At 40.5% G+C, this 25,586-nt stretch overlaps 1 protein-coding gene and 1 pseudogene across 27 annotated transcripts in view; both read right to left on the bottom strand.

The window, feature by feature from the left end:
• The window catches only part of NRXN1 (neurexin 1), a 1,194,206-nt gene that overhangs the window by 760,377 nt on the left and 408,243 nt on the right, over positions 1-25,586 (bottom strand). The gene's annotated exons all lie outside the window — the stretch shown is intronic.
• LOC109319616 lies at positions 14,833-19,102 on the bottom strand (annotated as a pseudogene).

Genomic DNA, 25,586 nt, shown 5'->3' with positions numbered 1-25,586 from the left:
GTCCTTGAAAAATGTTAATTCTCCTACTTTTGTAACACATCATCTTAAGACTAAATCACAAGCAGCTAGAAGGAGCCATTTACTTGTGTTCGCTGTCTTTCAGGGACTCAAGCAGGATAGAATAGGATCACATTAGGCACCTAATACAAGGAATAGGATCTGGCCCTCAGGGCTTAGACACATGCCATGTTCACAAGTAAGTTAAGCTTAGGGTGACCATATGTCCTGGATTGGCCTGGACAGTCCCAGGTTTTGAAGGTTGTCTCAGTGTCTGGGTCACTGGAGAAAATTTCAGTGAAATTCCTGGACTGGCGGGAACTGGCCGCATGTGCAGGGTGTGCTGTGGAGGTTCATTCCTATCTGGGCCTTTTTCTTCAGTTTACTCAAGAGAGCCCTGCCAACGAGCTGCTTCCTGGTCTGGAACCCGCTTGGCTGTAAGCGGATTGACTTGAAGGCTAGAGTCAGGGTACGAGTATGTGCATTGAGCCACAGAGTCAGGGTGTGTGTGTACATGTGCGTGCATGTGTGTGCTGCATTTTGCTGCCCAACCCTACTCATGGGAGCCGCAGGGTTGGAGCTGTGTGTGTGTGCATGCACGCGTGTGTATGTGTGTGCACACATGTGTGGATCAGGGGCATGCACACGTGCACATGCATGTGCGTACGTGTGTGTGTGTGTGTGTACATACACACACATGTGCATGCCTCATTGTCCTGCCCAGCCCTGCTTCTGTGAGCTTCAGGGTCAGGGCTGTGTGTTTGCATGCATAGGGATCAGGGCTTTGTATGTGCATGCGCACACACACACCCCACGCTGTCCTGCCTGGCTACACTTATGGAAGCCATGGGGTCAGAGCTATGTGTGTGTGCATGCATGTGTGCACTGGCAGCCTCTGGCCTGGATTTCCCTCAAATTATTATGGTCGCCTTAGTTAAGCTTAATATTTAACCCAAATTCTGCTCCTGGATGGCATTTAAGTATCTAACTTCCACTGAAATATAAAAGAAAAAAATTAAAATCAATTAAACCAGTCAAACTACAGACTTAAATACTTTTCAGGATCTGAGGTTTCAGGCCTTTCCTGGGCAAACAGCAACCAACCACAACACTTTTTATGATTGTATTTGTTCACAGCCAGGGCAAAAGTATATTTAACATCCCGCTAGTTAACGTGTATTATGATACTTAAGGTAATATATTTATATTGTATTTTACCATGTAGACAAGGTCATAGAGAAAGAAGTCCCGTTATACCTCTTGGGTACTGTTCAGATAATATAAACACATACTAGAAAGTCCTTTTCTACTAAACAGTATGAATGGAATCCTGCCCCAGTGATGTTTGGGTAGTTATTGCCATCAACTTTCTTAGCACTAGGATTTCAGGATATATCTTGATTCTTGACTTTTTGCTGCGTATGCACCCATTTACACATGGGAAAAGTTAGTTCAAAGTTTGTGTAAAGCACTCTCAATTGTGCAAATACATTTATAACTCTGATTTGATAGCATTTTATACATACTGTACTGCAAGGTATTGCTAAAACACATTCAATACATGTAATAGATCTACTGTACCAAGCCACCCCCCCTTTTACTCCCATGACCATCCAAGTAATTTGTATTCTTTTTAGAGAGAAATGTAATATTATTATCAAATTAGGGGTATAATGAAGAGAAAAAAGGAAAAAAAAGTTGCCTAGGAAGATAAATCTTCCTTCAAAAAAAAAAAAAAATCAAAGAAAGAACTCAGAGAAACCAAACAAATAAATCACCACAACCATGTAATCCCACCACCTTCCAATAGGGACTAACCATATTTTCTAAATGAAAAAAATCCTTCTGAAAATAGGGTTCTGAGTGAGATGCCCAACTTCACACAGAAAATCTGAAAGACTCAGTGATAACATCCAAGCTTCCTGACTCAAAGTTCTGTCTTAACTACAAACATGGATCTCCCTCCCACATACTAGCACTGCTGGCAGGGTCCAAGATTTGCTGAGAAGAGGCCAGATTTGACGAGGAAAAATAACAATTCAATGCAATTTCTAACCTGCCAGACAATGTGAAAGATTTGTGTTCTATTTCCTGCTTTGAATTCCCCTGGGGTTTTGGGTAAGTCACTTAGGGTTTGGTCCATAAATAGGCATTGCAACATTCAGCATCTAACCACGTACTAGGTGCTTAACTTCTACATATAATGCATAAGGCAAGTTAGGCACCCTAGACTAGGACTGACAAGAGTCAGCCACCATGCTAAGAATGTCGCTGTTTAAGGTGTCCATTAGAAAACACTGAAGAGGAGGCCATGTCTTAACGTTCAGGAGCTTGGACAACTATTGCACTCCTTCTCTTTCTCTCTCCATCATATCTCCCTACCATCCTGGAGCAGAGATTTTTTTTCTCTTGTACAAAGACCCCTATAAAAGATTTTTTTTTGCTGAACACTTTTTTTCCTGAACAAGATAATACTTTGTCAGAAAATTCCTGACAACCTGTACACCAGTAGCTTTTGTGTTTTATTTGTTTGTTTGAGGGAAGAGGGAAAGGCTTCATAGAAAAGATTGGAAGTAAATTTGGGGATCTAGAATCATCTATTAATTCTGTCTGCACCACTGTCTAGTCTATTAGACATAGCTGATAGGAAGATTTATTGCCCATACACTAGGGATATGCAGAATTTGCTGTATTGGTTCTTCAGGGCATAAAATTCCTCTGATTCAAATCACAGTCCTAGATGCAGAGCATGAAACTACATTGGTAGTAGTGTGTACTGAAGCCTAACATGTTTCAACAGGGGAAAAAAAAAACTGTGGCTCACTCCGCATAAAGAATTTCAAAATACTGCATTTGCTGAGGTTTCAATACACTAGACAGCAGACTGTATGAGTTCTATGGATCCCACTTAATGAATATTTAATAAAAGAGTAAAAATTTAAAAAACAAATTTGCTCATTACAGATTTAGGGAACCCTGAGTTTATAATAAAAACCTAAGTACCACAAATATGTTTTTAAAAGATAACAAATCTAATTTGCACCATCCATGACAAGCTCTACAGTACATACTATATACTTACTACCTTAGAAAACAAAGAATATATAAGATAAAAACAGTCTTTCAGTAAGTGTATATATGCACACTATGCACTGGAAATTGCTTCTGGTAAATGGAGTATTTTTTATAAATGCACACACTAAAATACATTCATGTTTCTAAAATCGATCCTGAATGTAGGACATGCAGAAGTAAACAGAGTATTCACTTGTATTTGGGATGCTGATCTAATACTATAAACAGATCCACAGCTTACGGCAATCTAGAAAAGCTTTTAAGAAGGTTAACATTTTTTTTGTGCCTATCATGCCGTTCTTTAAGTATTCAAGACTAAATCTTTTGACTTAATGGCATTTTCCTTGAGGAAGAAAATAAAAGGCCAAATCAGCAATTCTACACCACTTTATTGGAAAAAAGCAGCTTGAGCTGTCATTGGAAAGATCAAATCAGTGCAGCAGTGACTGACAAACATCTATTTAATATGTGTCCCATTGGATGGCCTTTCAGGAAAATCACTGAAGATAATCTCTGAATTCTTATTCTTCTGCAGCTTCTTCTTCAATCAATACCACAATGGATTATGCACTCAACCAAATTCAGTTTTAGTTTTTGAACTTGTTTCCATTCCTTGAGGTTTCTGTAATGAGGTCAGCAGCAGCTTCTGGTAATATCACCAATGAGAAGTCATTAACAACAGATAGAATTAATTATCTTACATATTATCCCAATAGAGTTTTACAGAAATATTAATTTTCTTCTCAATTTTATTCCGCATATGTGTTATATTGCCCCTTGTATATGTTAAAAGTTTAAATCAATTAATATGTAGGGATTTGTTTTTGTTTTTTTAAGATTGCCACCCTTCTTCTTCTATAAAACATTGTCAATATATGCTCAAGAGATCCCAGATAGAGGGCTTTGCCTCCAACTACAGAAGGCAAAAACTCCCACAGTCCACACCAATCTGGCTACTGTAAGATTTAGCACAGGTACTCCACAAACACATTTAAGCAGCACTTTTGCACCTACTTACAGACAATACAAATTATGCACAATATTAGTTCAAAGCCCACAGTTTCATGATTTACCATATAGTTCAGTTGGCTGGGTCCCAGCAGAGTCAAAAGCATTTGAAGCCACAGTGACCCCACAGCTCAGTACTGTTCAGAATGTGCATGTACTCCAGATATCCCCAACAAAGGATCCATGTGCTATGAGGATCCAGGTATCATGAGTCCTGGGATCCTCCAAAAATGTATATGTAGATGAATCATAGAGCAACCTGGTCTGCCTTCACCTCATGGAAGGAGAGGCCACGTTAATCATATATGACAGGCTGAGAAAGAGGTTAACAGAGGGATTTGGATGAACTGTTTGGGGCCCCATTTGGTGATGTCTGACAGATATTTAAGGATGTTAAAGAAACAAGAATAAATGGAAATTGGAATCAAAGGTGAAGTTTAGTTGTGAGACTGAAGATGAAGTCAGAATGCATGCAACACAGTGGCTCACCATGACTTCTAAAAGTGTCAGTGCTGAGAGGAACTGTGCTCAATGGGCAGTACCATATTATCTTATTCAAAGTGGAAGATTATTGCCTTAAGACCCACATAAGTCAGAAAATGGGAGAACCAATTTCCATACCATATGGGGTTCAAATCCATATCCAGAAACAAAATAGGCTAAAGGTAGGGACAAGGCTGATAGACTTAAACTGCCTTTATTTAAGTAAAGTTAAACTCTGAAGCTTTAAGACAGATTACTTTTTCCATTCTAGGTTCAAAACTGAAGTTTCCAATAACACTGAGCTCCCAACTTTTCAACATCAAATCTACTAAAGGCATGGACAGTCAAGTGCATAGTACCTTTCTTCACTGTCTACAGGTTAGGTCCTGAAATATTCACCAATATATACTTTATTTAAAACACTACAAAAGTAGTAGTAGCTCTGTTTGATGTATTTTTCCCTTCAAGCTTGCTTTCATTTTATTTTCAAGTGATAAACAAATGCATATAAATACACATATTTTTATGAAGGCATTTGTTAAAGGATCAATTAAGAGAGAACATTTAATGAATTCCTTCCACTTAAAGTTTAATCATGAAAAAAATCAAATCATGAAAATTATCTTTGTGATCCTCTCATTAGCTAAAGTGTTGATCTTGGGGTTTTTGTTAGTAATCACAGCAGGTTCAATTTCTCCTCCAATGACAAATTGATCCCCATGTGACAGTGAGGGCTCTTTTATGCTTTAGCTTTGAGGTACTCTCCCTGGGTGGTCCAACAAGCTTGGGTAGATTACATTTTAAGTCTGAACAAACCAAAATCTTTGTCAATTGACCTTTTTTGGTAACGGAGTTCCATGGTTTGCTTTAGTTAAAACTATGCCCAAATAAGGTAGGACTGACTTAGAGTTAGTGTCTGTTTTATGACATTAGTTTTTGATAGTACGAATCTTCTGATACGCAAGTGTATGGATGTTAATGAAGTTACGTCATAGGAAAAAGCATTTGCAAGTGTAATTCATTTTGTTTTTTGTCAGTTGCAGCATTTACCCCGGGAGCCTATCCATGCGGGGCCGGAGCCCGCAAAAGGGGCAGGTGGCCTACGGCACCCGGGATTCCCAGGCGGTCTCCCATCCAGGTACTAGCCAGGCCCGGGACTGCTTAGCTTCCAAGATCAGACGGGATCAGGTGCAATCGGGGGGGGGGGGGGGTATGCTGTGGCAGGGGAGGAAGGCCGGCTTATCTTATTTTTTCTCAAAGCATGGAACAGAAATCCATTTCTATTTAAGAATCGTTAATAAACTGACTCAATGTGAAATACTTTCCTGCCTCAAAAAATCAGACAAAATGGATACACATTTTCTTATATGCACAGTAGGTATCTTTTTGAGGACTAAAAAAGTAAAGTATTGAACCAGAGTAGGGAGGAAAATGAACAAATTGGGTAATATCACAATCAAAGCACATAAGGGAAAAAAAACGGTTTGCAAAAAATGACAAAGAAAATGCAGGCTAGAAACTTTCAAAAAGCAACAGACACACAGGGGAAAATGTTTTTGACAAACTTTCTTCCTTTTGACACAATATCAGGGATGTTAGCTGGAGACTAAGATTTCAAAGGGTAAACCCTCTATGCTCTTTTCTTAACCAAAAAAAAGCATTAACTTTACAGCTGTGCCTCAAAAATCAACCAGCTCAAGAATTTAACCAAATCAAACCTTCAGTGGGATGCTTAAGGGAATTATGTTAGCGTTTGTTTGGTTTTATTTACATATATTAAATTGTATAGATCAGGGACATAACACCAGTAGTGTAATTACTAGTACATTGACTTAAATTGAGCTGCTTCTGATTTAAATTGGTTCTGTTTCATTGGCTTCATTTGCAACTCACTGTTTTAGTAATTAAGGGCTAACAGTAAAGGTGTTGTAAGGTTAGCAAACAGAGAAGTTGGAAGGATCTGTCATCTCAGATCTAGAAGTCTGTTTTTTGGCACTCTATAAACTCATTCCTGAAGTAAAATGAAACTTCTATTGCTACTCTATTCCAGCCCCAGCTGTGAATATAGTAGCAACCCTTCTGTCTGTCTCAACCCCCGCTTCCACAGTAGATAGTATGGCTGTAATAAAGCTTGTAGATCAGAGAATTCTAAGATAAATGTGTTTTAAGAGACTGGCTTGCAAGCTTCAAAGCAATTCAATAAATTTTTGACAGATTAGGGAGATCATTTAAATATTCTGACAGGTATCCTTGGTAAGAGATGAACAGTTTATTTCAACTCTTATGAGATTACATTTCCTGATTGAAAAAAGTAAAGAGAGTCTGCAACACAAAAGATCACAGAGCTTTCCTCTACATCTAGTGAAATTGTGAGTAGAGTATTTCAAGAAGATATTCAAAGTAGGTTTGATTGTCTCCATAAGTACTGTATGCTGTGCTACAGGAGTTTTTGGTGAGTAGTACAGTACAGATTTATTCCTGCAAATACATCAGTGTAAAGAAAAGCTCACTGAAGTCAACAGATATAATGAGTGTTTATTCCTGTATGTCTGAGCTTTTTGTTTCCATATTGTAAAATTTAATGAAGTCACATAAAAAACTGGTAGGCTAGTTTATCTATCCCAGTCAAACTCTACCTCATATGAAAGGAAGGAGCAGGAGACAATGAAGCAAAGATGGCTTTGAGCCACCTCTTGGAGCCAGTCTAATATATTTTGGTCTCTGCTAAAAGGTACACCTCTCCACTAAGGGAGGATTTCTCTTTTAAAATGGACCAATGTGCTATAATACAGATTCTACAGAACCAGGAATAGTGCCTTGTAACTGTAATACCATATTTACTCAAGTTTGAGATGAGGTTCCCCACTCCCCATCAGCATGGGTGAAAAAAGCCTTGTCTGTATTCAAGTACCAGCCTGGAGCAGGTGGCTTTGGCTTTGGCCCTGGGCAGAAGCTGGAGCTGAGCTGCTGCCTGCCCCAGGCTCATTTGATGGAGGAGGGAACATGTGATGGAGGGTAGTGTGGGGAAGACCATGGAGGGAAGGGGAGACCCACAGCCTGCCCCCCTGCTTGTGCCTGCCCATCCAACCCTTGCTCTCCCTGCTACCAGTCCCATGCATCCAGCTGCCCCTTCCTTCCCCTGCTTATTTTCTGCTTTGACTCTGGCTCTCCAGCTCTGACCCTTGCCCAGCTGGACTGTTGCCAGGAAGGGCTGCTGCTGCCCCAGAGAAGCAGAGTTGCAGCATAAGTTAAATGTGGGGGGTGGCCAGGAGGGGAGCAGAGGGTAAGGAAGACAGGAAGGAGAGCAGACACAGGCACAGGGGAAAAAGGCACAGGCATGGTGAGGGGTGAGGGACAGGGGAGCAAAGGGCAGGGGTCTGGCTCTTCACTCTCCCACTGCTGCTTTCTCTGCCACAGCTGTGTGTGTGTGTGTGTGTGTGTGTGTGTGTAGTGGAGGGGTATGAATTTAAGATGACCCCCCCCCCATTACATTCAATACATGGAAAATTATAACAAATTTATAATTTTCCATGTATAGAATCTAATTATGGAGGGTTATCTTAAATTCAAAGTTTTCTTGGACTCAGGTAAATATGGTAATAAACCATTTGAAAGGGTATGCACACAGTCCAAAAGCAGTACCACAAACCTATCCAGATGACAGAAAAAACTAAATGTGGGTGACTCTTACTGCATTTACTCCAAGACAAGTTGCTCTGCCCATGCCCTTTCAACTTGGGGGGAAAAAGTCCCTCATCTTGGATTTGAGTACAAGGTTGTTGGGGACAGGCAGGTGGTGTGGTTCTGACTCTGGCCCCTGATCCAGACTAGGGACCAGAGTGACCATACAAGCAGATTTTGCCCCCTCTCCCACCTGCCCTGCTTGCTATCTGGCATGGATCTGGCTCCATTCTCTCCCCAGTATGGAGTACATGGTAACATAGCCTTTGCCCAGCCATGCAGCAATCTCCTGGGGCTAGAGCTGCTATCACTGCATGGCTGTGATAGAGGCTGGAGCTTCCTTGTTGTTCTGTGCCTGGGAGGGAATGGAGCAAAGCCAAAGCAATGCCTGACAGTAAATGGATGGGGGAGACAGAGCAGAAGCTGTGGGCAGCAAGTAGGAAGCAGAAGCTGCAGAGGGGAAGCAAGGAACAGGAACCACAGGGACAAGTGGTGGGGGAAGAGGGCTACCTATTGCCCAACCCCCTGCCTCCCACCCCACAGCATGCCCCACTACCACTGCTTTCCCTGCTGTAGCAGTGAGAAGGGGGGAGGGGCGGGAGGCAAATGCTGTTAAGATGGCTCTCCAATAATTAGAATTCATACATGGAAAATTAGAACTACAGTAAAAGCTCTGTTAACTGGCACCTTACAAGCCAGCATGTTCTATTAACCAGCATGCTGGCTTGTAAGGTAAAGTGAAACCAGAAGTGCACACCATGGCACTTACAGTTTCTCTGAGGCCCCATGGCCCAGGGCATAGCTGGCTGCATAGGGCCTGCCTCCCTGTCCCTCAGGGCCTGTGGGAGGGGCGGTGACATCCCAGATACGGCAGGAGAAGTGGCAGCACCAACAGGCAAAGATGCCTGTGCAGGCCTCTCAATTAACCAGCATATTTTGTTATCCAGCACCCCCCATTCCCCATGGGTGCTGGATAACAAAGCTTTTACTGTAATTTATAATTTTTCTATATATAGACTCCAATTATTAGGGGGACACTTTAAATAAAAATTAATCTTGAATTTCGATAAATAGAGTAATTTAGGTATTACACAGGCACATACATACCCACATGGCCCTAAGTAGTATGTCTTCAACTTTTTTTGTGGTTGGTTCAACAAGGACAAGTACAAAGTGCTGCACTTAGGACAGAACAATCCCATGGACCAGTACAGGTTGGGGGCTGACTGGCTGGGCAGCAGCTCTGCAGAAAAGGACCTGGAGGTTACAGTGGAAAATAAGCTGAATATGAGCCAACAGTGCACTTTTCTTGCCAAGAAGGCTAACAGCATACTAGGCTGCATCAGTAGGTGCGTTGCCAGTAGGTCAAAGGAAGTGATTATTCCCCTCTATTTAGCACTAGTGAGGCCACATCTGGAGTATTGTGTTCAGTTTTGGGCCCTCCACTATGGAATGGATGTGGACAAGTTGGAGAGAGTCCAGCAGAGGACAGCAGAAGTGGTTCAGGGGCTGGGGCACATGACTTATAAGGAAAGACTGAGGGAACTGGGCTTATTTAGTCTAGAGAAGAGAAGACAGAGGGGATTTAATAGTAGCCTTCAACTACCTGAAGCAGGGTTTGAAAGAGGATGGAGCTAGACTGTTCTCAGTGGTGGCAGATGACAGAACAAGGAGCAATGTCTCAAGTTGCAGCAAGGGAAATTTAGGTTAGATATTAGGAAGAAATTTTTCAGTAGGAGGGTTGTAAACCACTGGAACAGGTTACCCAGAGAGGTGGTGGAAGCTCCATCCTTGGAGATTTTCAAAACCCAGCTAGACGAAGTTTTGGCTGGGATGATCTAGTGAGGGATGGTCCTGCTTTGAGTAGGGGGATGGACTGAGGTCCCTTCCAACCCTAACTTCCTACAATTCTATGGTCTTGAGGGAATGTGAAACAGCTTGTGACTTCTATCTTTTACTTTCAATGCTGAGTCAATAGTTTTTTCTTCTATAGGAAGCAGTAAAATGAATGACAGTCACTCTGAGAAGTTTAAAATGTATTCTATTTAATGAGTAAAATATAATTTACACAGAAAAATGCAAAATAGTACAGTCATTAATAATTGCTTACCATGTTTTTATTTTGAATTCTCTCTGAATATAATAGTGTACCATATAATCTCTACCTCTTAGAAAGTGATACATATCTTCAGTACTAGTCTGCATATATATAAACTGATGCAATGTCTTTTTGTATCACGCACAGGCCTCAGACAGTAACCGCATTTTATTTGCATACATCCTGCAATGCAGAAAAGGTTATTTTCTATTTACACACTTAAAACCTATTCCTCCTTTTAACTGAAGTCAATGGAAGTTTTATCACTGACTTCGAAATAAAGTAATTTCAAGTGTTTAGGCCCTGCTACAATCCCAGTGAAGTCAAAGGGAAATCTTTGGGGCTGAATCCAAAAGCTTCTGAACTCGTCATACTAGATGCTAATCTTTTTCACTTTCCATTGGAGACAATTGACTGGGAGCTTTGGGACACAGCTTCTTCCTTTCTTAGAAGTCTGCAATAGCAACCAGAAACACACCATACTTCTGATAAAACTAATCAGCTGATGCTAATTTTATGACTACATGGTAATCAGCTTCTCTTTCTACACCCCATTAACTGACTCCTGATTCTCAAATATTCTTATAGAACAAGATGAAAAAAGTAACAGGAAAATGGGGACACAGACTTACTAGCACTGTAAGGAGAAAAATGCATCTTTTTTTTTAGTTACATATATATATATTAAGATATTCCTTCTAATGTCAACAAAAATCTAATGACAATTTAAATTAATAGAAAGCCCTACTGGACTACTCTTTACTAGACATGTGTAAGTAAATTAATAGTTAAGTTATCAATACATGGCTCTCAGGACCATGCAAGATGCTGCCTGGGTTTTGTAAGACCAATTTAAAAAAAGAATCTGTCCTTTGTACAGTTCTTTACTTCAGCTCTTGAGAAGAACTTGTCCATTGTCTACTGAGGGCACGGGTTCAGAAATGAACCCTTCTTCATCACCTGCTTATACCAGCCAGAATACTGGGGATTTTTAAATCAATAATGTACATGTTTTGATGGAATTATTTGAAGAATTCCACAACTAAAATCTTCTTCTTAAAAGTAAAGAGGTCTATCTGAAATATGAAGAACCTTCTTTTCTCTCTGTCCAACCCCTTAAGTCACAGACACATATAGGGCCTAGCCTACAAATTGTGGAGAACATTAAGGACTTCATAATTCTGGCCTTAATACTACTGAAGTCCACTGAAGTCAATAGAGAGATCCCTGCCCATTTTGACAGGAGTGAAGTCTATACAACCCAATCTATACCAGTACATACAGAAATTAATAAAATGGCATAAGTTGTTGTTTTTAATTCAAAAAATTCTGTTTTCATAGCAAAGTTAAATTGATGCAAGGGTAATCAACTAGTTGCAGAAACTAGACATGCTGCTATACAAATCTTCAGACCATGAAAGCAGACTGTATAAATAAATTTGCTCAAAGGTTAGAGCCAAGCAAGTTCCCAACTGAATTGCTTTGTGTTGTGTAAGTTCAAAGATCATTCACAGTACTTCAGAATTGAAAAATGTAGATGCTGATGCATGAATATGCTATTTTTGAAGGACCCCAACTCATGAGAACACTAATATAACACAATGTAAATGAACAGTAATACAATAGTAAAGACCCTGAAGCAAAGCAGTCTAAATTGCTTCACTCTAGTGATATCAAATTTTGAACGTCTATATGCAACCCAAAGCTACTATGTGCTGCTACAGAATACAACTCCTGATTGGGATCCAGACATCAGTCTCTATAGCTGGCTCAGACCATGCAAGAGAAGAAACAGAAGTTAAAATCCTAGCTCTACTGAAGCCAATATGAGATTTGCCTCAAATATCCTGGATTTCACCAGAATGCATCTATTTCTGCCCAAATAAAGAAATAGCATTGATGGGTGTTTGAGAAATCACACAACCCAGGATTGGAGCTATACGGCAACTAAGGAGGCCATGAGAAAATCCCTTGGGATACAGATACTTTTTTCAGACAGACTTCCTCTTTCATTGCACCTCAAGTGCTCTGATTACCTAAATAATGTGTCCAAGTGAGTGGAAGTGCATTCATTTTGTTTTCAAGATACATTGTTCTAAAATAGAAAAAAAAGCATCTTTGAGATCTGATAGTCCAAAGGAAAGTCTCACACACTCAGCCTGTCTCAAAGCTTTGAAAAGGAAAAAAAAACCCCCAAAAACTGATGAAACAATATGCTTTGAACCTATTTGAACCAGAAAATTGTTAGAAATGTTCAAATTTACTGAGAACATTTTTAACAGTCTCTCTGTAACCTAGAACCCTGCAGAATGGATTTGCTTTTCTCAATCAGAATTAGTTCATTTCCACTAATCTTTCAACCAAAAATGTTTTAAATGCTAATTCATTTACCAGGACTTTATTCTGGGCCTACAAATCAATCACCCAATTCTTGAGTTTTGGAAATGTCAAACATTTTCAAGTTATTCTAAATTCTCTGTTTTCTGTGCACTCAACATTTCTGTACATTGAATCTTAGTTTTTAAAACAGTCAAACACTTTTACAAGGTGGGTGCTTTTGACAATATAACTGTTGCTATTTCATTGCTTGTATGTTAGGCTAAGATTTTAAAAAATGACTAGCATTTTTGGAAAACAACCTAACATGCCTTCAATACGTCTGGAAATAAAGTGTGAAATCATTTCCCTACAAAAATTAGGAACCTTCAAAATACCTCAATTTGATTTAAAAATTGAGGGATCTTTGAAAATGACACTATTAGAGCTTCCATAAGATAAATAGAGAGACTTGTCTTCAGAAATACTATTTGGTACCAAATCTTGTTCCCATGAAACTGATGAAGCCAATTAACCTCAGTGCAGGATTAGTATTCATCTTCAAAGATTACAAGTGTAAAGGACTAAATGCTTTAAAAAAGCATACATTAAGTTATCCTGTCAAAATAGTTAGTTGGAGGGTGCAATATTTTTTGCATACAGAAGACATAGAGGATATAAAGGAAATCTACAAGATAAAACACTGTCTTTCAGATGGGTTTATGGTTATTGTACAACATTAGCTAAGAGGTTGCTGAATTCTCTCACCTCCCAGAGCCCTGTGTTTTCTGACAGATGCAGTGCAAGTCATCAGGAAGATAGAGGAAATGCACTGACAATTGCCAATCTTCTCATTATCATGAAATATTTGGCCAGTACCTCTTGGCAGGAGAAAATACCGCTTTTGTGGGAGTAGATACTTGTCCTCATGCCTAAAAACTGTTTATCCTGTAATTCATAAGAAAACTCTGCTAAAGCTAGGTTATAATCAGAGATATCATTTCTGAATTTATCTTTGCCTTTAGAGCAAAAGAAGATTGATGCTCATGTGAACAAGAAGAGCAAGAACAGAACAAATATCTTTTTTTTAATCTGTTTGGTTACACACAAGTACATTATGAAGTTTCCATGGCTTTTCTCTAATGGCACTGCCTGCACCAAATAAATAACTTAGAATGAACCAATGAAAATAGTTTTCTAGTTGTTTAACCCAAAATTTTCACTTACCTCTGAAATACTCTTAGTGTAACTTAGCTAGTTTAGAGAAACTTGACTGATTTATGACTGCAACCTAAGTGTGTTCCTCATCCAACTAACAAGGGCTCATTCTCTTTCTTTCTCTTTCTCATTTTTGTTATTTAATAGAGAAAATAGGATGACAGTTTGCTGATATATGCTCTTTTGTCAGAACTCCTCCTGAAGCACTGAAAGGGCATTTGCAAACTTATGTATAGTTTCTTTAACGGATCAGTCCTATTCTTTCTGAAGCCCAGATAAATCAAACCTGGTTGCAATGTCAGATATCACAACACTGCAACTACAGTTCAATAGGGTTTTCCATCTGAGAATCACAGACTGCCTTCAATTTACACACACATCGAAAGGCGGTGTACAAAGAAAGTGAGGTTAGCACACAGATCTAAAGTTAAACAATGCTACACTCCCAAGCTAGCCAATCTCCAATTTCTGCAGCTTTGAAAAGGAATGTTCTTTTAGTCCAGAAGTCAGCAAGGAGAGCAATATTTATGGTAATACATTTGATTATCAGCAGCAACCTTTGTTAATCTATATTATTCTCTCTGCTCACCAGAGATCATTACTTCAGATGCTAGTAAAAATGGGTTATAGGGAAGGCCTGGAACCCACTTGCACAAGTTCAAATCAAATACAAAATGGTGATTCTGCTGGATTTGGTACTGGACCTGGAGTAACCAAGTCACAGTTTAAGTCCTAAGAGTTCAGCTTTTGATATGTGCCATAACAAAGTGCTATTAAATAAAATGAATGCATCTTAAATACAGAATGATGAAAAAAGGTCAAAGAGCATTCAAAATATGTGTCATTAGTCCATTTATGCTACATCATACAAGGAAGGCATTGGAATTATGTCTTCCTGTACACGTGCCATGCTGATGAGTGTCCCACCCAATTCAAAGGTAATGAGCATTAAAAGAGATCCCTTTGGAGGAAAGAAAAAAAAAAGATGTAGAATCATTTCAAATGTTGTTGCACACATCCAAAATCATCTCTAAAGGGTCCTCATTCTCCTCCAGAAAGAAACATCAGGTAATTTGTTATGTTAACCACAGAGGAAGTGCTAGATCTTCCAATCACCTCTGGCACAGCTGTATAGTACAATTGAAAAATTAGAACAGAGTCAATATTTTCAGAAAGCACCAACAATGAGAGAGTTATCCAAGTAAAGCTAGAATAGAAATAAGCACCTTTCACATACTCCCTTGGGAGACTGAGAAGGTAATGGAGGTAGGAAGTACATGGTAGGGGTATATACAGGTGATGGGCCAGTGGTGCCCAGATTCTTGCAAGATGTACCATCTCTGAGTGCTTCCCCACATAGTTCAGGGATACCTACAATTTCTGATGCATTCCAGTGCCAGGAGGGGTGGAAGCAGTGGAGCAATTCAACAGTCACTTCTTTAAAGGTAAGTTATGCTATGGCCCATTTTGGGAAGCCCCTGGAAGTAGGTGCTGAGAAATTCTTCCTTCAGTTCAGTTCTTTCTGCTGCTGCGAGGAAAAAATAAAACGTGCTGGAGCCAGCACTGAGCCTTTCTGGTTTGTTCCTTGTGAGTTTGTCTTGTGCTGGTGCGAACTTCTCCCCTTCCAGGAGCCATAACTTCCACTGCTGTACATCGAACCTTTGCCATGAAGCTGAGATACGTTGTGGCCAGGGCCACGGTGGAATGATCCTGGGGCAGGACCTGTGGCTATAGCACCCTTTGATACTTCTGCTTTGGGAGAGGTGCCTGAGCTGGAGATAGTGTTAAGAGGGAAGGAATGGATAGGAGATTCAGTTCCCACTGGGGAAGAGCTCAGACCACCTGGAAACTTTATATTGCTGGGCCCACAGGAGGGAGGCAGTACACTTACGGAAGAAGAGCGGTTTAGCAGCATGGCTCCACTAGTTTCTTTTGGAACAGAGGCTGAAGATGGAGCACTGCTAACTACAGGTGGTTGCATGTAGAACAGTAATTTGGCTACTCCCCGAGTCCCCGTATTTGAACCTCCATTTGGTCCACTAGGTGGTGCTACTAGAATCAACTTCTGAGAGACTGGAGTTTTTTTCACTGTGGAGCTTGGGGATGAGCAACCAGAGGCCTGTTCTGGGAAACATGTCTGCATGCAAGGGAGAAAGCTCCCTGAGGAGAAGCTCTGGTTTGAAGATGCATCACATGAGGAGCTGCTGAAAGAAGCTCTCTGTGTAGAAAGGGACCTGGAAATGAAAGATTTGTTGGATTCTCCTGAAGAGCTGGAGCTAGCTGGGTGCTTCCCCATATAACTTAGGGTTGGCACAGAAAAGTCTGGGATGTTGTGAGAACTGATCACGGCTGAGGTGCTGCTTCCATCTGATGAAGCGGAGGAATGCAATCTCAGAGCAGATTTATTGACCTGCTGGAGGTGGGAGCACTGGGGCCCTGGGGAGGCAGACTTGCCGCTCTGCAGTTCAACAAATGGAACTGAAGATGCAACATTTTTCTGCTGTTTGTTGCTCGAGTAAAAGTCCTTCACCTGGGTGGCTGGCACAGATGTTGATAGTTGGAGTTCATGGCTTGATTGCTGCAGGCTATGATGGTTCTGGCTGGCCTGGCATGCACTGGGGAGTATATTACTAGAGGAGGCTTGGAGGGACAGTTCATTGTAACTGGAACTTTCTGGCTTTTTATCTTGAAAGGACTGTTTTAATTCCAGGGTCTGCTGAGCCAGGAAATTGAGAGGTGACTGGAGAGAGCTACCAGGGGACCAGCAAGGCAAAGAGCTGGATTTAGGAAAGTTTCTCTTCTCTGAAGTGACAAGAGTCATGATGTTCTCTGAAGGAGGCTTTGGTGGACTGGCAAGGGTGAAATCAGGGCTCCTGTTCACTCTGTTATTCAGCACAGCCAGCTCTTTAGAGACAGCTTCCAGTGAAGAGGTTGGGTCATGAATTAAGTTTTCATCCAGGGAGTCACCCATACTGATGGCAGAAGGACTGGAAATGCTGTTAGGTACCTGGGATGCGCTGAGAGCCAAGAGCTCTTTGGTCTGGGTCCTGATGCCCGGGCCTGCTCTCTGGGGCTCTAGAGATGGAGAAACTGTATCATTCAAGTGGGTCAATGGCTTAATGGAGGATTCTTTCACTTTCACCTTTGGAGGAGCCATCACTTTCTTCTTTACCAGGATGGATGTCAGGTGTCTATGCACACTCTTTGTTTTCTTTAACAGTGTACTGGTCTGCATCCAGCCCTTAGGCCAGAGAGGTTTCACTTCTGTATCTAGAAAAGTCTTCAAATAATCTGCCAGAGATTGAGCATTAATGTTCTCAAGCTCATAGATGTCTACTTTGATCTTCACCACATGGCGAACCAGTTCTCTGATTTCTTTGTTCCACTGAAATTTCTTCCGTGGTCCAATAATCCGCTTTCCTCCCTTTTTTTTGTCTTCTTCCACCTCAGCGCAAATCCAGTCTTTCTTCTTGTCCTTTTTCTCTTCCAGCATCTTAGCAAACTTGGCCTGGGTATGAGTTTGGTATTCTTCCTGGTATTTTGCCATCTGTTCTGGAATTGCCCTGCCAATAGCTTCCTTCAGTTTCTGGAGAGGGTCCTTCAGGCATCCACTCCACTCATAAAGCTTGCGGGCATGCCTGACCAGAGCATCTTCGCTGCAAGGAAGAAAGGTGGCCAGATAGGTATAGACTTTAGATTGGATCTGGCTGGTCAGATCCCGGGTCTGTAGTTCTATGTCCATTATGATGTTATTGATATCCTGGGTGAAGAACTGTTGTTTGTCTTCTGCAGCTCTGGCAGCCAGAGTCAACTCCTTGATACATCTTTCCAGTGGAGTGGGTAGTCCTTCTGGGAGGGAAGGTGGCTGTTTAAATTCCTGTTCCAAACCTATCCCAGGAGGGTCACTTCCATCTTTCACATCAAAACAGAGGCTTTTTTCTGTAGATTCACTGGGGAACCACTCAATGTCTAGATCGGTCAATGAGTCTGTACCAGCAGCAGACAAAGCATTGTCACTGGCATGGCAAAAAAGCAAGGGATCAGACACTTCCGATGGGGTAGGAGGTTCAGTTGGGCAGTGTTTTACAATCTGCTCCTCTCTCTTCTTCTGAGCTTCCTCTTCCTTCTGAAATTTGTGCAGCACCTCCTTGATGCTCAGCACTCCAGAAGAATCCCCCTTCTCCTCCTCCTTACTGACATTCAGCACCCTGAAGCCAGCTTTAGGAAACTTGGATTTTTTCAACTTTTTCTTGTCATAAGAATTGTCTTTCTGCTTCTTTTTCTTCTTCTTCTTCTTCTTCTTCTTCTTCTTCTTCATCAGCATATTCTCATCTCCTTCTTCTGACTTTCGCTTTTTGGGAGATTTCTTCTTTTTCTTTTCAACATAATCATTCTCTGATTCTGATGCTTGGTAGAAATGCAGTGTTTCTGAGTTGATGTAAAATCCTCCATATTCTGTACTTAGACAAGCTGGAACAAACTCATCATATGCTTCAGAATTATCAATGAAGGAATCTGATTCATTATACCCATACCCTATATCCACCAAGTCCTGCAAACAGTCTGTCCTGCGTCTCTTGCCACCATAGTTCTCTTCAAACTCCTGGGCAGCAGCTTCCATTTCATGTTTTTCTCTTTCCTCATCAAAGGAATCATCAGGGTATTTCCTCTTGTCTCCTGGGGAAGCACCTTGAGCTTTCTTAAGAAGCTCAGGATAGAAAAACTCTGGAAACTTCTTGTCATCAGGCTCAAAAAGATTAAGTGTGATGCGAACTGCTGGCTCACAAGTCTGTGGCTGCTCCGCTACTGCCATATCCTCTCTCAAGAAATTACTGCTCAGTGGACCTGAGAGAGTAGTGAACTGAGCCCTCTGGGGCTCTGTCATGGTTATAACCAAGTCTCAGAAGTTGTCATGAAATAATTTCCATTAGTTCAGGAAAGCTCTGATCAAATCTTGTTCACGTTCATAAAAGAGGATTTCAGCAAGAAGAACATACAGAGAAATGTTAAGGATAAAGGAAAACACTGGCCAAGTTACTGGGTTGGCAGTTTCTTTGAGAGATGACAAAACCTAAGCCTCTGAAAGCTGACCTAATTTATCAAAGAGGAGCTGATCTTCTGAGCAGAAATACCTCTGAAGTGGCAGTCCCCTAGGCCTTAACTTCTGTCCATCCGTAATGTTACACCTTTTAATGCTGCGCAACACCACCTCTATGAACTGAAGACCAGAGAAAATGAGCTGGTGAAGAGAGAAATCTTCACCAAGCCAAAGTTCTACTCTGACCCAAGATGCTTGCATCATAAAGGTTGCTCTGGGTTACTGCATCCTCCATCAGAACTTTGCTCGGGTGGCAGTTGGTTGCCTGGGAGAAGACCCAAACACTGCTAGGCACTGACAATTAACCAGTATCTGATCCCAATATCAGATCACATCCATGCCAAAAGAGTAGCACTCATGAGACTGCTTCCTATGAAAGGCTTCCAAATTGCTAATGGTGCTACTGGCTTGGCCACCTCTGCCCAGTCCCCAGTTAATTCTCCTTTTTTTCCCAGTGCCATCAGGTGGATGTTGACCAGATGTCTCCACCACACATGTGTAGTCTACTTCATAGTGGCAGAAAGAGGCTGATGCACATCCTGTACCACAGAAACTATCCGTCTGCCATCACTTTTTTAACTTTCATACCTCACTTTGAGTCAGAGAAGCCACTAAATGCATCAGAAAACAAGGATGCTTGTCATGATGAGCCATCCTAGAGTGAATCTCCAAGTTTTGATTACTTTAGTTTCTGTATTAAGCTATCACACATTTCTTCCAAACAAAAGGTGCATTTTATAATGCTGTACTGCAGGAGTAGGGAACCCCTGGCATGCATGCCAAAGCATGGCATACAAAGGCATTTTGCTTGGCACGCGTTCCCCAGGGCAGAGAGCAAAGGATCTATGAAGGACCTAATCCTTGTGCCACTGTAGCCCTGATTCTTTCCCCACTGTCTGCCTCATGGCATGCATACACCCACTGCCAGCAATGAGCTGGGCTGGACCCCAGTGGATCTGTGAGCAGTCCAGACTCGATGGCAGGCAGCAAGGGCCTACCAGAGCTTGAGCAAGCTCCATCAGGCAGCCAGGAGGCTGCAAGCAGCTGCACTGGCATCTGTGGAGCTCTGGCCCAGTTCATTGTTGGTGGCAGGTGCACATGCACCTCAGGACAGATGTGGGGAAGGGGATGGACCTGCACTGACATGACAAGGATTGGGCTTTTCACAGCTTCCCCACCATCTGCCCCAGCACACCAAGATCTTATGAGTCAAGGATGTGGGGGGTTTTGCCCAAAAATGTTACCAACCCCTAGTATTATTATCATGCCCAAATAATTATTAGTTGTAGGGAAACTAGGGGGTGGCAATGTATGGCCTATGTCCTGAATATGGTCTGGAAATAGGTTTAATCTAAGATTGGGGAACTGATGGAATGGAGCTGTGCCATGATGTTGATTCCCTTTACAAAGCTCCCCTCTGCTGCAGAATCTTATCTGCACTGCAGAGGGGATCAGGATCAGCTGCAAAGGGAAGTACAGATAGGTGGCTGCTCTGGCAGGTGTAGACTTGTGGCCCATGGTGGGGTGCAGGTCTCAAATGGTGGCTTGCACTAGTAAAAGGTTGTTCACCCCTGGTCTGTATCATCAAAACAGAGTAATGCTTGAATTCAGTAAAAAAAGAAACAGCATATTCTTTACACTCAGGAAACCAAGTAGTTTTGTAAGCCATGCTTATTTTATTCAAAATATTATAAAGCAGAAATACATAGCCATCTTTATTCCCCTCTGTCTACACAAAACACACAAACAGAATTTGTTTGTAATGGAATCTACAGGGAAAATTTTGAAGAGATTCTTTCTCCTAAACTTACAAATAAGAAGAACGGCTTCTGCTTTGCCATAGACATTCTGGGCCACTGTAAAGTTGCATAAGTATCAATACAGGGACCACTCCCTTAGATCACCAGCTGCTTCTATAGTAGCTTATTCCGACTTAATTCCTATCCAGAATGCACATAAAATTTTGAGGCCTGTTGCAGACTATTTTATGGATGAATAATGTGGGCATAAAAGGCATGGTGCATGTTGTAAAAAAATTTCACTGTTGTCCTCAAATCCTTAAGGTTTTTTGGATAGCCCCAATATACCCTAAAGTGGTCTGCAGAAGTTATAAGCACTATAGTATGGCACCTTACACACCCTACTTAGAAAATATACAACTAGCCAATCAAACAAAAATATATTTAGCCATTATAAGTACTAGGTAATCACTTATGCTATATTATATCTCTATTTTCCCTCTAAATGTGAACAGTGCATAAGCCCTTTATGAAATTTTACCCTAAGCAACATAACACATACAGCCAACCTAATGTGGAACAAAACCTACATAAGACATTAGTCCAGCATGAATTAAGTTTATTTTGGCACTGTGAAGAGTCACCTTTACCAATGATTTTTGAAATTACACTTTTATATAAAAGTATACTTTTATGAAAGGCATTGATTGACAGCATTGCAGGCCAAAGTTCTCTATGTAGCAGAAACGGATGAAGTATCAGTTTATTAAAACATTCCATGGAGCTGATGGAGAAAACAATGCTGTCTCTACTACTATCCCTTCTCCATTAAATCCAGCTTTTCCTCAGGGGCATATCCTAAATACTGAGGGGTTTCTGAATAGATTAGAAAAGGGGAAGAAATTATTTTGCTAAGACTTATTTGACTCTCTAGTCTCAGATATGTTGTTGGAAAACCATTGTGTCTATTTACAAGTCTCAATATGGTTATCTATTGCTGCAACATTATTTATTGCATATAAAAAGGCACTATATATGACATCATATTTTCTAATCAAACTAAAAGCAACTTAAAGCTATCCATCTTGTATACTCAAAATTTTTCCTGGTTAAAACAGACATTTTAGTGGCATAATTATTGGAGAATCATTTGCCATACCTATTGAAATAGCAGGGGTAAACCAGAAGGAATTTTTTACAACTTCTCCATTCCCTTATTTTAAGGGGGGGACGGGGTATGGGAGGCAAAGTTCTTTAGGTAGATGTGATATCTTTTATTAGACCAACTAAATACTAAATAGTTATAAAAAAAGTTTTTTGCAAGCTTTCATGTATACCCTTCATCAGGAGGGTACACACACTTATAGATATGCACAGAAAAAAATGAAAGCTTTCTTATTTATTAATTCCCATCTCAAATTTCCTTAATTTGAATGTTTGTGAGTCACTGCCACTTATCTCAGAAAGAAACAGGATGAGCATTATCTCACTACTCTCCATCCCTAACACATACGTTTAATGGACTCAGAAGGAAACACCAAGAAATGAAAGTGTTCCATTACTTTGGAAAAGCAATTTTAACCCATTTCTAACCCCTGGAGACTATGCAATTCCTTCACTTGTGTTCACCTTCTTTTATTTAATTACAGATGAGATTATTTTCTAAAGCTTTTAGCCAGGCCATGTTTCAGAAAATAGATGGGTGGGAGTGGGGCCGGGGGGGGGGGGAAGAAAAGGGGGAGAAATGGGATAATGCATGTTAGGGTTAGTGGGGATGGTGTATGGTTTTATTTATTCGTTTAGAGATATTATTACTTCTAACTGGCTCATCTACAACCAAAAAGTAAATGGACCTTGTTTACTATGGTTAGTTGTGTCATTAACAAGAAAATTGGAAAGTCTTACATGAGCAATTCACTGTATAATGATAATATCTTTCATATAATTACTTTGAATACCACAACACAGAAGTTAAAGGCTTATCACAATTTTAAAGATGTTCCTTTTAAATGAAGAAAAAACACAACACATAAGTACCTGTACCTATTTAAAAGAACTCAAGTAAAGGTTTTGATGTGTATTCTAGAGAACACAAGTAGCACCCTGAAGATAGCTGTCTGATCACCCACGAAGGCAACTTAACAGAGATCCATTCTGAAACTCCCCAAAATTTTGGGTTTTTGAACCCGAAAGTTTGATTAAAAATTGTTCTCCAACTATTTAAGTTGGTCTAATAAAAGATATCAGATTCACCCAAAGAACCTTGTCTGCTTAAACATTGGTGAGCATTCAATCAATTAACATGCAAGACTGTAGGTTCAAAGCTCATCTTCAAATTGATCCTCAGACACCTTCAGGGTATTATACTGGGCAGCTACAAATAGTCCAGATTCCATTTTCCTTATGCCAGACTAAAATATTTGGGGCAGAATTTTATTTCATCTAGTAGATGAATGAAATGCAGCTTGCAACCAACTCTGAGTCACCTGACTAAAGTTCAGGAACAATTCATTACCCCTCTGGGTGCACACATGCCCCCATTATAGAAACAGAATTACCCTTCAGACAGCTCCCTATTCCTATAGCAAAAAGCCATATACTTAATTTCAATAGCAGAATGCTTCAAGAAAACACACAGGCATCATAACCTTAGAATTATGCATACTTTTAAATACAATAGCTTTCCAGGTGCTTTCACAACAAAACTTGCGAGGTTCTTTGTTCCTGTCTGTAATGTATATGTCTTTCACTAATACAAGATATAGACAAAATAGTGGCCTCTCTTCTGCTGGCTACCTGAACTATACGCTTCTGCACAGCAAATAAAAGCAGGGCTCCAAAGAGCGTAATCCCAGTATAAGACTCCCATTTCAGAGCAAATGGCAGTCTGGGAAGCAGTCACAGAGCAGGGAGATAAAACCTGCTTCCTGGTTTGCTCCAGGGACAGATGACCAACATCAAGTTCCTTGCTCAATCCTTATGGCAAAGCCACAATTAAACCCTAGTTACGTTCTTCTACCTTTTCTCACATTCACCAATACCCATGTTTCACAGATAGTCCCATTGTCCTGAGTTATGATGCTGGAAAAAAGTCAGTGGAACAAAAAAATTGAAGGGAACATTAAAAAAAAACAACCTGCTTTGACTGAGCTGCTATTAACAGCTCACACATTTTAACTGAGGAATAAAAAAAACTTTGTAAACTAAAACGAATGTTATGTTAGTAGATCAGAAAAAAATATGGAATTAACTAATCCATTTGTTTGAGAAAGAGCATTATTTCCAGTACTAATAAGCTATTAACACACTAACTGAGCATCTTTTTCTATTTTATGGTACTATGTACCACTATGGGATTAGCACACATCCTAAAGTTTGGACACAATGACAAACAAGGAATAATTTTTCTGAATCTAATTAACTCTTGTTAACATAAGCACTGCATAATCACAACCCTTCCGAGGATGCACGGCAAAGGCTGCTGCATCAGCATTGTATGCATAACAGCTTATTATTATTAGTAGTAGTAGTAGTAGTAGTAGTAGTAGTAGTAGTAGTAGCAGGAGTAGTATTTTCTAGAGGCTGAGTTGGGTTTGAAAGGAACGAAGCAGGATGGGAAGGTGTAGCATTTGCCTTGTAATAAAAACCAGCAAGATGGAATTACTTGTATAAGAAAACAGGTACAATTTGGCCACGATTCAGATAGTATCTTGCAGAAATGCACCTTCTTTCAAGTGTATGCTACAGTGTGCTACATGTTCTTGAATTGAATAGTGTGACCACCTGAACCTGGGATGCCTTTGAGGCCCAGTGTGGGCTGAGCTTCACATATGACTTACAAATGTGATTTTCCTAACAGTGCTTGGCCCTGTCCACATAGAAAAGTATGCTTAAATATAGCCCTTAACTAAACTCATCAGTTTAGTGAGGAGATTGCCTGGAGTAATACAGTGACTTTTTTCTTAGTTAAGCATGTGTTGACAGAATTAGGGGCTTGGAAAATCCACACAGAGATTTTCATATTCATGAAGTACTAAAGGAATAAAATATATGAAAGAATGTCACCTTTACAGAAGAATGCCTCAGTCTGCAATGGGCCAAGCAGCAATAGGAAGCATCTCCTTTTCTGTTAACTTTAATGGGAATTGAAAGTATTATCGCTGATCACGTTCAGTGCTTTGCAGAATAACTTAACAGGTCTTTTTTCCATTACTAGATTCTCTGAGTCCATGAATAAAAAAAGAAAAAAGAGGCAGATGTAAAAACAAGAGAGCAGATTTGTGGCATTTTTTGCTGCACCACAACCTCATACTTTAAAATAATTTTGAGGAATAAAATAGTCAAGCAACTCTTTCCTTTTAGAAAATTGATCATCAAGAGTCTTCACAGGGTCCCAGAGCTTCTCAAAACAGAAAATGCATTAGTTTGAGATGCTATGTAGATCACGTGTCATTCCTTGGCTCACTCTCATGGGGCTTATGGTTCAAATGACACAATATGCATCTCTGAATAGTCTGGCACAACAGACAGCCAAAGCAGCATTGTCAGTTTTCTAGGAAGTCACAGATTCAGTCTGGGATTTGCCTTCAACTGTCACAGGTAAGAACTGCCAGATAATCAAGTAGTTCCAATGAATTAAAGAATCGGAAGGTGCTTTATCTGCCTTGACACTTGCACAGACTTCACTTGCTACAGTATTTTACTGGTGACAACCAGATGTAAATGTTAGATGATTTTATATGCCCACCCTCTCTAACCACCCAAAAATGGCCTCTGGAAAAACCCTCAACAGCAATCTACTCTGTATAGTTCTTTGGCTTTGGAAAAAAGAAATATGTTTTCTATTTACAGATCGTATGGTGAATGGCATTGT

The sequence above is a fragment of the Crocodylus porosus genome, unplaced genomic scaffold (genome assembly GCF_001723895.1).
Source record: "Crocodylus porosus isolate Cpor-Errol unplaced genomic scaffold, CroPor_comp1, whole genome shotgun sequence".
Classification (NCBI taxonomy): domain Eukaryota; kingdom Metazoa; phylum Chordata; order Crocodylia; family Crocodylidae; genus Crocodylus; species Crocodylus porosus.
Note: the sequence above shows the minus strand (reverse complement) of the source record. Positions and strands in the feature narration are given on the sequence as shown.